A 14,384-nucleotide genomic window follows, 5' to 3' on the forward strand; every position below is an offset into this window, starting at 1 on the left:
GAGAAGGTAAGGAACTTGTCTGTCGGCATTAAAGACCAACATTGGCAAAAGTGATAAATAAAAAAGTATACCAGTTTCATTTAAGGACCAAAAAATGGCCAGCTGCACCATACAGGTTGCAAAATAGCTGGGAAGAGATTTTAGATGTACCGATTCCATGGCACATGGTTTATGAACTGATACACAAAACCACGCCGGATTCAAAATGTATACTTTTTCAATTAAAATTATTATACAAAATCATTGCTACCAATAGAATGTTATATATATGGGGTACACAACTATCTCAGCGCTGCAGATTTTGCTGTGAAGAGACAGAATCATTAGATCACTTGTTTTGGCACTGCCCATATGTAGCTTGTTTTTGGTCGCAGGTTCAGGAATGGCTGAAAATATTCAACATTTACTTGGAGCTAACTATGCAAATAGCACTGCTGGGTTATTTGTCATAGTCAATCGATCAATAATATAATAATAATCTTAGCAAAGGTGTTTATCTTTCATTTACAATCTGTAGAAACTGTGAGAATAGAAAGGTTTAGAACTTTTGTGAAACATCACAGCACAGTGGAAATATATATGGCAGCTAGAAATCAAAACTGGATGATCTTCAGAGATAGATGGGAGGGGTTGAGGGTAGCTGAAGGCTGGCACTAAAAACAAACAAAAGATAACTAACATAAACTATACTGTCCGTGAAATCTATGTAGTATGTACAGTATAAACTGGAAGTGGAAGCCTAAGTATTGTTGTCCATTAGTTTACTCCAATTAGGGGAGGGGTGGTAGGGTTAGGGGGAAATAATAAAGAAGGAAAATATATTTAAAAATATATTTTTTAAGTTATATATATATATATATACACAAAAACATGTACAGTGGGGAAAAAAAGTATTTAGTCAGCCACCAATTGTGCAAGTTCTCCCACTTAAAAAGATGAGAGAGGCCTGTAATTTTCATCATAGGTACACATCAACTATGACAGACAAAATGAGAAAAAAAAATCCAGAAAATCACATTGTAGGATTTTAATGAATTTATTTGCAAATTATGGTGGAAAATAAGTATTTGGTCAATAACAAAAGTTTCTCAATACTTTGTTATATACCCTTTGTTGGCAATGACACAGGTCAAACGTTTTCTGTAAGTCTTCACAAGGTTTTCACACACTGTTGCTGGTATTTTGTCCCATTCCTCCATGCAGATCTCCTCTAGAGCAGTGATGTTTTGGGGCTGTCGCTGGGCAACACGGACTTTCAACTCCCTCCAAAGATTTTCTATGGGGTTGAGATCTGGAGACTGGCTAGGCCACTCCAGGACCTTGAAATGCTTCTTACGAAGCCACTCCTTCGTTGCCCGGGCGGTGTGTTTGGGATCATTGTCATGCTGAAAGACCCAGCCACGTTTCATCTTCAATGCCCTTGCTGATGGAAGGAGGTTTTCACTCAAAATCTCACGATACATGGCCCCATTCATTCTTTCCTTTACACGGATCAGTCGTCCTGGTCCCTTTGCAGAAAAACAGCCCCAAAGCATGATGTTTCCACCCCCATGCTTCACAGTAGGTATGGTGTTCTTTGGATGCAACTCAGCATTCTTTGTCCTCCAAACACGACGAGTTGAGTTTTTACCAAAAAGTTATATTTTAGTTTCATCTGACCATATGACATTCTCCCAATCCTCTTCTGGATCATCCAAATGCACTCTAGCAAACTTCAGACGGGCCTGGACATGTACTGGCTTAAGCAGGGGGACACGTCTGGCACTGCAGGATTTGAGTCCCTAGCGGCGTAGTGTATTACTGATGGTAGGCTTTGTTACTTTGGTCCCAGCTCTCTGCAGGTCATTCACTAGGTCCCCCCGTGTGGTTCTGGGATTTTACCTATTGCAGATTCAGTCTTCCCAGCCTGGTGCAGGTCTACAATTTTGTTTCTGGTGTCCTATGACAGCTCTTTGGTCTTGGCCATAGTGGAGTTTGGAGTGTGACTGTTTGAGGTTGTGGACAGGTGTCTTTTATACTGATAACAAGTTCAAACAGGTGCCATTAATACAGGTAACGAGTGGAGGACAGAGGAGCCTCTTAAAGAAGAAGTTACAGGTCTGTGAGAGCCAGAAATCTTGCTTGTTTGTAGGTGACCAAATACTTATTTTCCACCATAATTTGCAAATAAATTCATAAAAAAATCCTACAATGTGATTTTCTGGAAAAAAATGTCTCAATCTGTCTGTCATAGTTGACGTGTACCTATGATGAAAATTACAGGCCTCTCTCATCTTTTTAAGTGGGAGAACTTGCACAATTGGTGGCTGACTAAATACTTTTTTCCCCACTGTATATGGGGGATTGGAAATGATGCAGACAATTACATTGAAAGAAGCCACAACCTATCTGCCATATTAAAGCTGATCTACCCCCTACATAAAAAAAATATTAAAAAAAATGTATATAATCAAATGTATATAATCAAATCTAGCAACATTGTCAACATCAAAATGCCAGAAAACCACAGAAATGAAAAGGTCAATTATATCCCATTCACCATTCAACTTCTTTCTGTACTAAAAGGTAAAAAAGGAGAGGAGGGGGTATTTGTTGTCTCCTTCCATCAGAAGCCTGGGGCAGAGTAGCTCATTGATCGAATCACAATACTTAGGCTTCCACTTCCAGTTTATACTGTACATATTACATAGATTTCACGGACAGTGTAGTTTATGTTAGTTATCTTTTGTTTGTTTTTAGTGCCAGCCTTCAGCTACCCTCAACCCCTCCCATCTATCTCTGAAGATCATCCAGTTTTGATTTCTAGCTGCCATATATATTTCCACTGTGCTGTGATGTTTCACAAAAGTTCTAAACCTTTCTATTCTCACAGTTTCTACAGATTGTAAATTAAAGATAAACACCTTTGCTAAGAGTATTATTATATTATTGATCGATTGACTATGACAAATAACCCAGCAGTGCTATTTGCATAGTTAGCTCCAAGTAAATGTTGAATATTTCCATCCCCAACAGAGTAACACTCTGAGGGCAATTAAGATACAACCCCCCTCCCTTCTCCCTCCCACCCTCCCTCCCTGCAGCCCAGGCCACACACAGCCTCCAGCAGCCCAACAGGAGACACATTAATACTTGTTAGGGGACACTGTATCCGGATGACATCACCCTGCACTGGGCAACGGTAGACTGTGCTGCTATGAGATTTATTAAGAGTCTGCAACCTTTCTCACTCTCTCCCCCGTATCTCTCTTCTCTCATGTCATCTTTTCCCCCCTCCTCCTCCTTCTCCTCCTCTTCCTCCTCCTCCTCTCACATCTGCTTTGAGAGCCATCTCTCTCTCTCCTCTCTTTGTGTGTGTGTTGTGTGTGTGCCAGGGTGAATGTGTGTGTGACTTCACTAGAGCTAAAAGCAGGGGTGGCAGGGAATGACGCAACTAGAGCCCACTCAGAAATGAATAATGAAGGGGCTTTTATGGCAGAGCCGGGGGTGTGTGTGTGTGTGTGTCTGACAGACTGTCTCAGCCGGGGGTCACGCTAAAGTCACACAAGCACATAGATCTGTAGTGGTGAAAGACTAAACATCAACTGAAAGAAAGAAAGAAGGCCAAGCTACCAAAGTCACAGAGAGAAGAGATGTCTCTGTTATATATCATCTGTGTCAGTCTGTCTGGTGTCTGTCTGGTGTTTTTTTCTCCTGTCTGGTGTCTGTCTGTCTGGTGTCTGTCTGGTGTTTTTTTTATCCTGTATGGTGTCTGTCTGTCTGGTGTCTGTCTGCCTGGCGTCTGTCTAGTGTCTGTCTGTCTGGTGTCTGTCTGCCTTGTGTCTGTCTGGTGTCTAACTGGTGTGTTGTCTTGTCTGGTGTCGGTCTGCCTGGTGTCTGTCTGGTGTCTGTCTGGTGTGTTGGTCCTGTCTGGTGTCTGTCTGGTGTGTTTTATCTTGTCTGGTGTGTGTGCCTGTCTGGTGTCTGTCTGTTTTGTGTGCACCTGTCTGGTGTCTGTCTGTCTGATGTCTGTCTGGTGTGGTGTCTGTCTGTCTGGTGTCTGTCTGTCTGGTGTCTGTCTGGTGTGGTGTCTGTCTGGTGTCTGTCTGGTGTGGTGTCTGTCTGGTGTCTGTCTGGTGTGGTGTCTGTCTGGTGTGGTGTCTGTCTGTCTGGTGTCTGTCTGTCTGGTGTCTGTCTGTCTGTCTGTCTGGTGTCTGTCTGTCTGGTGTCTGTCTGTCTGGTGTCTGTCTGTCTGGTGTCTGGTGTCTGTCTGGTGTCTGTCTGTCTGTCTGGTGTCTGGTGTCTGTCTGTCTGGTGTCTGTCTGTCTGGTGTCTGTCTGTCTGTCTGGTGTCTGTCTCTGTGTGTGGTCATCATTCTCTACATCCTGACTGTACAGTGGAGAGGGACGTGTGTTGACCTGAAGCTTAAACTACTCTACTGGGAAAAGGATGAGAGGAGAGGAGAGGAGAGGAGAGGAGAGGAGAGGAGAGGAGAGGAGAGGAGAGGGATGGAGAGGGGTGGAGTGGAGAGAGGAGAGGAAAGGAGTGGACAGAGGAGAGGAGAGGAGTGGACAGAGGAGAGGAGAGAAGTGGACAGAGGAGAGGAAAGGAGTGGACAGAGAAGGAGAGAGGGGTGGGTAGAGGAGAGGAGAGGAGTGGACAGAGAAGGAGAGAGGGGTGGACAGAGGAGAGGAGTGGACAGAGGAGAGGAAAGGAGTGGACAGAGGAGATGAGAGGAGTGGACAGAGGAGTGGAAAGGAGTGGACAGAGGAGATGAGAGGAGTGGACAGAGGAGAGGAAAGGAGTGGACAGAGGAGAGGAGAGGCGTGGACAGAGGAGAGGAGTGGGGTGGACAGAGGAGAGGAGTGCGGTGGACAGAGGAGAGGAATGGGGTGGACAGAGGAGAGGAGTGGGGTGGACAGAGGAGAGGAGTGCAGTGGACAGAGGAGAGGAGTGGGGTGGACAGAGGAGAGGAGAGGAGTGGACAGAGGAGAGGAGAGGAGTGGACAGAGGAGAGGAGTGGGGTGGACAGAGGAGAGGAGAGGAGTGGGCAGAGGAGAGGAGTGGACAGAGGAGAGGAGAGGGGTGGACAGAGGAGAGGAGAGGAGTGGACAGAGGAGAGGAAAGGAGTGGACAGAGGAGATGAGAGGAGTGGACAGAGGAGAGGAGAGGGGTGGACAGAGGAGAGGAGTGGAGTGGACAGAGGAGATGAGAGGAGTGGACAGAGGAGAGGAGAGGAGAGGAGAGGGGTGGACAGAGGAGAGGAGAGGAATGGACAGAGGAGAGGAGTGGGCAGAGGAGAGGAGAGGAGTGGGCAGAGGAGAGGAGTGGACAGAGGAGAGGAAAGGAGTGGACAGAGGAAAGGAGAGGGGTGGACAGAGGAGAGGAGTGGGGTGGACAGAGGAGAGGAGAGGAGTGGGCAGAGGAGAGGAGTGGACAGAGGAGAGGAGAGGGGTGGACAGAGGAGAGGAGAGGGGTGGACAGAGGAGAGGAGAGGGGTGGACAGAGGAGTACTATAGTCAAGGCAGAGGGTTAATGTACTTTAAGAAGGGAGTAGGGAGGAGAGGGGGTGCAGGGGGGAACAGGACAATAAACAGATTTGAACACCACATAACCCTCCCCCGCGACCGACCAAATGTCTCCTCTCGTTCCTTAACTCCCCCTGTCTTTCCTGACCTCTACCCTTCCCTTGTCCTATCCATGTCTCTCTTTCTCCCCCTCCATCTCTCTGAGGCAGCAGCACAGCCCTGCCTGACCAAATCACCATCCTCCTCTGGCCCCGCCACAGCCTTTCATTAGGCTAAAAGCCCTGCTACACTCACTCACACACACACACACACACACACACACACACACACACACACACAGCAGGTTCATGATTAAGTGAATCAAAGACAAGAGTAAAGGAGACAGACTGAAATAGAAAAGGAGAGAGGGGAGGAGAGAGAGAAGGAGTGGGTGGGGTGGACAGAGGAGAGGAGAGTGGTGAACAGAGGAGAGGAGTGGACAGAGGAGAGGGGTGGGGTGGACGGAGGAGAGAAGAGGGGTGGACAGAGGAGAGGAGAGGGGTGGACGGATGAGAGGAGTGGGGTGGACAGAGGAGAGGAGAAGAGTGGACAGAGGAGAGGAGTGGGCAGAGGAGAGGAGAGGAGAGGAGTGGACAGAGGAGAGGAGAGGAGTGGACAGAGGAGAGGAGAGGAGTGGGCAGAGGAGAGAGGGGTGGACAGAGGAGAGGAGAGGGGTGGACAGAGGAGAGGAGAGGAATGGACAGAGGAGAGGAGAGGAATGGACAGAGGAGAGGAGAGGAGTGGGCAGAGGAGAGGAGAGGAGAGGAGTGGACGGAGGAGAGGAGAGGGGTGGACGGATGAGAGGAGAGGGGTGGACGGATGAGAGGAGAGGAGAGGGGTGGACAGAGGAGAGGGGTGGATAGAGGAGTGGACAGAGAAGGAGAGAGGGGTGGACAGGGGAGAGGAGTAGACAGAGGAGAGGAGTGGACAGAGGAGAGGAGTGCACAGAGATGGAGATAGGGGAGGACAGAGGAGAGGAGTGGACAGAGGAGAGGAAAGGAGTGGACAGAGGAGAGGAGAGGAGTGGGCAGAGGAGAGGAATGGACAGAGGAGAGGAGAGGAGTGGGCAGAGGAGAGGAGAGGAGTGGACAGAGGAGAGGAGAGGAGTGGGCAGAGAAGGAGAGAGGGGTGGACAGAGGAGAGGAGAGGGGTGGACAGAGGAGAGGAGAGGAATGGACAGAGGAGAGGAGAGGAGTGGGCAGAGGAGAGGAGAGGAGTGGGCAGAGGAGAGGAGGGGTGGACAGAGGAGAGGAGTTGACAGAGGAGAGGAGAGGAAAGGACAGATGAGAGGAGAGGAAAGGACACAGGAGAGGAGTAGACAGAGAAGGAGAGAGGGGTGGTCAGAGGAGAGGACTGGACAGAGAAGGAGAGGAAAGGAGTGGACAGAGGAGAGGAGAGGGGTGGACAGAGGAGAGGAGGGGTGGACAGAGGAGAGGAGAGGAATGGACAGAGGAGAGGAGAGGGGTGGACAGAGGAGAGGAGTGGGGTGGACAGAGGAGAGGAGTGGGGTGGACAGAGGAGTGGAGAGGAGTGGATAGATGAGAGGAGAGGGGTGGGCAGAGGAGAGTGGTGGACAGAGGAGAGGAGAGGGGTGGACAGAGGAGAGGAGAGGAGTGGGCAGAGGAGAGGAGAAGGGTGGACAGAGGAGAGGAGAGGGGTGGACAGAGGAGTACTATAGTCAAGGCAGAGGGTTAATGTACTTTAAGAAGGGAGTAGGGAGGAGAGGGGGTGCAGGGGGGAACAGGACAATAAACAGATTTGAACACCACATAACCCTCCCCCGCGACCGACCAAATGTCTCCTCTCGTTACTTAACTCCCCCTGTCTTTCCTGACCTCTACCCTTCCCTTGTCCTATCCATGTCTCTCTTTCTCCCCTCCATCTCTCCCTCTCTCTGAGGCAGCAGCACAGCCCTGTCTGACTATTAACCAAATCACCATCCTCCTCTGGCCCTGCCACACCCTTTCATTAGGCTAAAAGCCCTGCTACACTCACTCACTCTCTCTCACACACACACACACACACAAATTAACAACAGGTTCATGATTAAGTGATTCAAAGACAAGAGTAAAGGAGACAGACTGAAATAGAGAAGGAGAGAGGACAACAGGAAAGGAGATGAAAGGAAATAATGATCAGGAGAGACCTTTCCTTTATCCCCTCATCCTGAAGAGAACCATCCATTGACTGGAGGCTGATGAAGTCTAGGACTGGGGCAGGGGGATAAGGCTAGAGTAGAGGCCTGTAGGAGAGGAGAGCTGAGGCAAAGAGGACTGGTGTAAAGGACTGGTTAGTGGACTGGAGTAAAGGACTGGGGTAGATGACTGGGGTAAAGAGGACTGGGGTAGAGGACTTGGGTAGTGGACTGGGGTAAAGGACTGGGGTAGATGACTGGGGTAAAGAGGACTGGGTTAGAGGACTGGTGTAAAGGACTGGGTAGCGGACTGGGGTAAAGGACTGGGGTAGATGACTGGGGTAAAGAGGACTGGGGTAGAGGACTAGAGTAGAGGACTGGGGTAGAAGGGTAGAGGACTGGGTAGAGAGGAAAGGGATAGAGGACTGGGGTAGAGGGGTAGAGGACTGGGGTAGAAGGGTAGAGGACTGGGGTAGAGAGGAGGGGGATAGAGGACTGGGGTAGAGGGGTAGATGAATGGGCTAGAGGGGTAGAGGACTGGAGTAAAGAGGACTGGGGTAAAGAGGACTGTGGTAGAGCAATGGGGCAGAGGACTGATGTAGAGGGATGGGGTAGAGGACTGGGGTAGAGGACTGGGGTAGAGGACTGGGTTGAAGAAGACTGGGTTAAAGAGGACTGGGGGTAGAGGGGTAGAGGACTGGGGTAGAGAGGAAGGGGGTAGAGGACTGGAGTAGAGGACTGGGGTAGAGGCCTGGGGTAGAGGCCTGAGGTACAGAGGACTGGGGTAGAGAGGACTGGGGTAGATGACTGGGGTAGAGAGGACTGGGGTAAAGAGGACTGGGGTAAAGAGGACTGGGGTAGAGGACTGGGGAAGAGGACTGGAGTAGAGGACTGAGGTAGAGAGGACCGGGGTAGAGGACTGGGGTAGAGGGGTAGAGAACTGGGGTAGAGGACTAGAGTAGAGGACTGAGGTAGAGAGGAAGGGGATAGAGGACTGGGGTAGAGGACTGGTGTAAAGGGGTACAGGACTGGAGTAGAGAACTGGGGTAGAGGAATGGGGTAGAGGACTGGGGTAGAGGGGTAGAGGACTGGGGTAGAGGGGTAGAGAACTGGGGTACAGGGGTAGAGGACTGGAGTAGAGGACTGGGGTAGAGAGGTAGAGGTCTGGGGGAGAGGGGTAGAGGACTGGGGTAGAGGACTAGTGTAGAGGACTGGGGTAGAGGACTGGGGTAGAGGAGTAAAGGACTGGGGTAGGGGCTGAGAGAGAGAGAGAGAGAGAGAGAGAGAGAGAGAGAGAGAGAGAGAGAGAGAGAGAGAGAGAGAGAGAGAGAGAGAGAGAGAGAGAGAGAGCAGAGAGAGAGAGAGAGAGAGAGAGAGTACTATGGTGATTACTTACTCCTACAGTTGAAGTCAGAAGTTTAAATACACTTAGGTTGGAGTCATTAAAACTCGTTTTTCAACCACTCCACAAATTTCTTGTTAACAAACTATAGTTTTGGCAAGTCGGTTAGGACATCTACTTTGTGCATGACACATGTACTTTTTCCAACAATTGTTTACAGACAGATTATTTCACTTATAATTCACTGTATCACAATTCCAGTGGGTCAGAAGTTTACATACACTAAGTTGACTGTGCATTTAAACAGCTTGGAAAATTCCAGAAAATGATGTCATGGCTTTAGAAGCTTCTGATAGGCTAATTGACATCATTTGAATCAATTGGAGGTGTACCTGTGGATGTATTTCAAGGCCTACCTTCAAACTCAGTGAATCGTTGCTTGACATCATGGGAAAATCCAAAGAAATCAGCCAAGACCTCAGAAAAAGAAATTGTAGACCTCCACAAGTCTGGTTCATCCTTGGGAGCAATTTCCAAATGCCTGAAGGTACCACGTTCATCTGTTCAAACAACAGTACGCAAGTATAAACACCATGGGACCACGCAGCCGCCATACCGCTCAGGAAGGAGATGCGTTCTGTCTCCTAGAGATGAACGTACTTTGGTGCGAAAAGTGCAAATCAATCCCAGAACAACAGCAAAGGACCTTGTGAAGATGCTGGAGCAAACCGGTACAAAAGTATCTATATCCACAGTAAAACGAGTCCTATATCGACATAACCTGAAAGGCCACTCAGCAAGGAAGAAGCCACTGCTCCAAAACCGCCATAAAAAAGCCAGACTACGGTTTGCAACTGCACATGGGGACAAAGATCGTACATTTTGGAGAAATGTCCTCTGGTCTGATGAAACAAAAATACAACTGTTTGGCCATAATGACCATCGTTATGTTTGGAGGAAAAAGGGGGGACCTTGCAAGCCGAAGAACACCATCCCAACCGTGAAGCACGGGGGTGGCAGCATCATGCTGTGGGGGTGCTTTGCTGCAGGAGGGACTGGTGCACTTCACAAAATAGATGGCATCATGAGGAAGGAAAATTATATGGATATATTGAAGCAACATCTCAAGATATCAGTCAGGAAGTTAAAGCTTGGTCGCAAATGGGTCTTCCAAATGAACAATGACCCCAAGCATACTTCCAAAGTTGTGGCAAAATGGCTTAAGGACAACAAAGTCAACGTATTGGAGTCGCCATCACAAAGCCCTGACCTCAATCCTATAGAAGATTTGTGGGCAGAACTGAAAAGGCGTTTTTGAGCAAGGAGGCCTACAAACCTGACTCAGTTACACCAGCTCTGTCAGGAGGAATGGGCCAAAATTCACCCAACTTATTGTGGGAAGCTTGTGGAAGGCTAACCGAAACGTTTGACCCAAGTTAACCAATTTAAAGGCAATGCTACCAAATACGAATTGAGTGTATATACATTTCTGACCCACTGGGAATGTGATGAAATAAATAAAAGCTTAAATAAATAATTCTCTCTACTATTATTCTGACATTTCACATTCTTAAAATAAAGTGGTTATCCTAACTGACCTAAAACAAGGAATTTTTACTAGGATTAAATGTCAGGAATTGTGAAAAACTGTGTTTAAATGTATTTGGCTAAGGTGTATGTAAACTTCCAACTTCAACTGTATATTGTAGCTAAAGAAGGTTTTACTGTCAATACTCATATCATGTTGTTAGTCTATCCTCTTGGTTTGAGTGCACATATTGAATGTTACTCTGGATAAGAGCGTCTGCTTAAATCGTTAAAATATATAATGTAACCTAACATGTTTGAGTATCATATCTGCCCAGGCAGCATACTGAAATACTGATCTATACAATGTTAACCACGGCATAGTGAATTATGAAAAGAACAATAATTGCAGTCGTATGCCTTCAAACCAACACATCTTTGCTGCATCACCATAACACCTTCCTGTGGAGAAATGCTGAATGTAACACACCTTCCTGTGGAGAAATGCTGAATGTAACACACCTTCCTCACACTAACACAACCAGTGAGTTCACAGAGGGACAGTAAACTGACTGAAATGTTTTAGTAATCTTGCGGTTTTAGTTTCTTTCTTTTTGAGGTTCCTCTGAGGATGTTGAGCAGTCAGATTATTAAAGCAGAACCTCAGTAAAATAGTACCACTCTTATCACATTTCAAAGAATGTCTGCTAATCACACAGACACACACACACACACACACACACTGATGTTAATCACTCCCCCAGCTGTAATGTGACCACCTGCTGGGGCTTTCTCCCTGAGGGGAGGGTCAGCCAGACACAGCGGAGTCACGCTCTGTGTGTGTGTGTCACCAGTCATCCTCATAACTTTATCCAACCCTGAGGACAGGTTTAACCCCACTCACCACCCTTTATTTTCACTGATATTGTCACTGTAGTACACTGTCAAAACGGGTTGTCTTTCCATTATGTTTTTTAATAGCAATACATTCCATCCCATTCCATCCCATGCATGACATTCCTATCCTAAAGGTGGAGGTCTGCTGTTCCCTGGAAATCAATTGAACTCCTCCCCCTGCATTTGTGGCCAGGGGGACTCAGAGTCATTGTGTTGTTAGCCAGATGATCTGAGACATTGTGACACAGGTCAATGTGTCGTTAGCCATTACAGCATCGATGTTGACCGACACACATCATTTTCTTCTTTCCTCTCATCACCAGTATTCATCTGTCCATCACTACTTTCAACAGAAAGAGAAGATAGTCACTTCCTGTTTCCCCTCTGGTGTATAGGTTGTAGGTGACGTCCCTCTACCTTTCTCTACTCCATCCCCCTCTTCCTCCCTCCATCCCCTCTTACCTCCATCCATATGTAAAACATATGTTCACTTTGACATCTGTCTAACTAAACTCAAACATATGGGATAGTCTGAATGATGAGGTCTGAGACTGTGTGTTATGTTATGGTATAGTACAGTACGTTATGGTATAGTACAGTATGTTATGTTATGGTATAGTACAGTATGTTATGGTATAGTACAGTACGTTATGGTATAGTACAGTACGTTATGGTATAGTACAGTATGTTATGTTATGGTATAGTACAGTATGTTATGGTATAGTACAGTACGTTATGGTATAGTACAGTACGTTATGGTATAGTACAGTATGTTATGGTATAGTATGTTATGGTATAGTACAGTATGTTATGTTATAGTACAGTATGTTATGGTATAGTACAGTATGTTATGGTATAGTATGTTATGGTATATTAGAGTATGTTATGGTATAGTACAGTACGTTATGGTATAGTACAGTATGTTATGGTATAGTACAGTATGTTATGGTATAGTACAGTATGTTATGGTATAGTACAGTATGTTATGTTATGGTATAGTACAGTATGTTATGGTATAGTACAGTATGTTATGTTATGGTATAGTACAGTATGTTATAGTATAGTACAGTATGTTATGGTATAGAACAGTATGTTATGGTATAGTACAGTATGTTATGTTATGGTATATTAGAGTATGTTATGGTATAGTACAGTATGTTATGTTATGGTACAGTACAGTATGTTATGGTATAGTACAGTATGTTATGATATGGTATAGTACGTTATGGTATAGTACAGTAAGTTATGTTATAGTACAGTATGTTATGGTATAGTACAGTATGTTATGTTATGGTATAGTATGTTATGGTATAGTATATTAGAGTACGTTATGGTATAGTACAGTACGTTATGGTATAGTACAGTATGTTATGGTATAGTACAGTATGTTATGTTATGGTATAGTATGTTATGGTATAGTATATTAGAGTACGTTATGGTATAGTACAGTACGTTATGGTATAGTACAGTACGTTATGGTATAGTATGTTATGGTATAGTACAGTATGTTATGTTATAGTACAGTATGTTATGGTATAGTACAGTATGTTATGTTATAGTACAGTACGTTATGGTATAGTACAGTACGTTATGGTATAGTACAGTATGTTATGGTATAGTACAGTATGTTATGTTATGGTATAGTATATTAGAGTACGTTATGGTATAGTACAGTACGTTATGGTATAGTACAGTACGTTATGGTATAGTACAGTATGTTATGGTATAGTACAGTATGTTATGGTATAGTACAGTACGTTATGGTATAGTACAGTATGTTATGTTATGGTATAGTATGTTATGGTATAGTATGTTATGGTATAGTACAGTATGTTATGGTATAGTACAGTATGTTATGGTATGGTATAGTATGTTATGGTATAGTACAGTATGTTATGGTATAGTACAGTATGTTATGGTATAGTACAGTACGTTATGGTATAGTACAGTATGTTATGGTATAGTACAGTATGTTATGGTATAGTACAGTACGTTATGGTATAGTACAGTACGTTATGGTATAGTACAGTATGTTATGTTATGGTATAGTACAGTATGTTATGGTATAGTACAGTATGTTATGGTATAGTACAGTATGTTATAGTATAGTACAGTATGTTATGGTATAGAACAGTATGTTATGGTATAGTATGTTATGGTATAGTATGTTATGGTATAGTACAGTATGTTATGGTATAGTACAGTATGTTATGGTATAGTATGTTATGGTATAGTATGTTATGATATAGTACAGTATGTTATGGTATAGTATGTTATGGTATAGTACAGTACGTTATGGTATAGTACAGTACGTTATGGTATAGTACAGTAAGTTATGTTATAGTACAGTATGTTATGGTATAGTATGTTATGGTATAGTATATTAGAGTACGTTATGGTATAGTACAGTACGTTATGGTATAGTACAGTACGTTATGGTATAGTACAGTATGTTATGTTATGGTATATTAGAGTATGTTATGGTATAGTACAGTATGTTATGTTATGGTATAGTATGTTATGGTATAGTATATTAGAGTACGTTATGGTATAGTACAGTACGTTATGGTATAGTACAGTATGTTATGGTATAGTACAGTATGTTATGTTATGGTATAGTATGTTATGGTATAGTATATTAGAGTACGTTATGGTATAGTACAGTACGTTATGGTATAGTACAGTACGTTATGGTATAGTACAGTACGTTATGGTATAGTACAGTACGTTATGGTATAGTACAGTACGTTATGGTATAGTACAGTACGTTATGGTATAGTATGTTATGGTATAGTATGTTATGATATAGTACAGTATGTTATGGTATAGTATAGTATGTTATGGTATAGTATGTTATGATATAGTACAGTATGTTATGGTATAGTGTGTTATGGTATAGTACAGTACGTTATGGTATAGTACAGTACGTTATGGTATA

The sequence above is a fragment of the Coregonus lavaretus genome (assembly GCF_964263955.1).
Source record: "Coregonus lavaretus genome assembly, chromosome: 29".
Classification (NCBI taxonomy): Eukaryota; Metazoa; Chordata; class Actinopteri; order Salmoniformes; family Salmonidae; genus Coregonus; species Coregonus lavaretus.